This window comes from Agrilus planipennis, unplaced genomic scaffold, assembly GCF_000699045.2.
Source record: "Agrilus planipennis isolate EAB-ADULT unplaced genomic scaffold, Apla_2.0 scaffold102, whole genome shotgun sequence".
NCBI classification, from domain to species: domain Eukaryota; kingdom Metazoa; phylum Arthropoda; class Insecta; order Coleoptera; family Buprestidae; genus Agrilus; species Agrilus planipennis.
The window spans coordinates 1012568-1014377 of NW_020439034.1; the positions used below are offsets into that span (position 1 = coordinate 1012568).

The 1810-nt window shown below is 31.8% G+C and overlaps 1 protein-coding gene across 3 annotated transcripts in view; it reads left to right on the forward strand.

Annotated features, from left to right (window-relative positions):
• Window positions 1-1810, forward strand: part of LOC108735146 (zinc finger SWIM domain-containing protein 8) — a 75318-nt gene that overhangs the window by 46113 nt on the left and 27395 nt on the right. The gene's annotated exons all lie outside the window — the stretch shown is intronic.

Below are 1810 nucleotides of genomic sequence, written 5' to 3' on the forward strand. Positions count from 1 at the left end.
GTTGGTTTTTTTTTGTAAGTTATGCTATTGTAATTTAAACAAATACAAGTGTTAACAGAATTTCTTTGTGTTTTATTTAAAATTTAAATGCATATAATAATGCATATTTTGACGATTTTTAAAGCATATTTGCTTGCATATATTTGCTATTTTTTAGTGCATATATTCCGAACTCTACTGATGACTAAGACTAAATATTTCTATTGAGCTCTACCAAAACACGCGTTGGAGTACACTTTGCGGCGCTCGTACACCAAAACTATTGACTTTATGGAAAAAAGGTAGATATAAAAATTGTAGGCAATTGTCCCTAGTTTCATTTTGTACATAACTGTTTTTATCGTAAAATGAGTTGGAAAGGAGATATTGCCAAAAAACTGCACTTAGGCGCCATTTTTCCAATATGACGGTGCGAGCGGCAAATATACGAGGTGGCAAAGTTGAAATTCGGAATGAGCACCTCAAAATCTATAAAATTACCAATTTTCAAAACTCCCGGAAAACTTTCCAGGCAAAACTACCAAATGACTACTGTAATGTAATATCGTAACTTTTTTTTGCTATTTTTAATCACCCTGTAGCGAACTACATTGCTGCATGATTACCAAAACAAACTCCTTCATTGTCATTATAAATAGACTAATTTTAACAAAATAACAAATAATTACTTAAACAAATTGTTGTTTCTTTTGTATGTTTCCAGTAAACTTCCATGTACTATCGCACGTAACGGAACAAACATTGATATTGTTTACCAATAATTTTCTTGTGGTTAATAGTGGTCATCTGCGTTGTGCAACAACATTAACCAGATAAGACACGCTAAATTGGGTCGTAATACTAGAGACTAAAATAAAACAAAATAAGTGTATAAATTCCGATGTTTATGTTGAAGACTGGCAGATAAAGTATTCGACGAGAGTATCCGGCGAGCCTATGTTGCTGTTCTTCAGGTTTAATATAGTGAGACGTAATGAAGCGATGAGTGATTGCAAAGTGCAGTTTGAAAAGACTTTAAACGAGAACTCTTTACTATTACCGAAATATGATCAGATGTACAGGCGAAAACGGGAAATTAAAGGTGAGGATTTTTAAATTTCTATTTTTTAAGTTTACTGGCTTCATACATCAGAAATGTGATTACTTATTAATACTGTTCCTATATTTAAAATACAAATACAAAATGCAAATTAGCTTTTTTTATTAATATCTAAATAATATTCGAATTGAATCGAATCGAATATTTTTTTATTGAAATATTTCGAAGATATCTAATTAATAATTTTTTGTTTTTCGAAAAACATTTTATCTCGAATTTTCTTTGTTGTCAATCTTGCAGCTAACAATAAATTGTTAATCTCAATTTAATCATAACTGATACTTAACATTAAATTGAATGGTTTTCAATAACTAAATTAAGAAAAACAGTTGAAATTAAAAAGGAACAACATATTAGGTTACATAAGGTTATGGTATTTAAACGTTTCCCGCCCTATTCTGCAGTCACAATCGCGTAACCTAATGTAACTAAATATGGGGTTTTATTTAATTTCAACCCTTCACAAAATTTTTCCGAGAGTTGGCCGACGGTTAATTCTTATGGAATTATGTTCGAAGCACTAGGGATGAACACAGTAAGACCAAAACTAAGACTATCCCAGTGTTGGTATTGACCTTGGTTTTACTTATTTGGTCTTGCTCAAGTGCTTCTCGTCTTGGTCTCGCTGATATAGTCTCCGTAATGATCTTGCTGATAGTCTCTTTCATGGTCTTGCTGATAGTCTCGATCATGGTCCTGCTGATAGTCTCG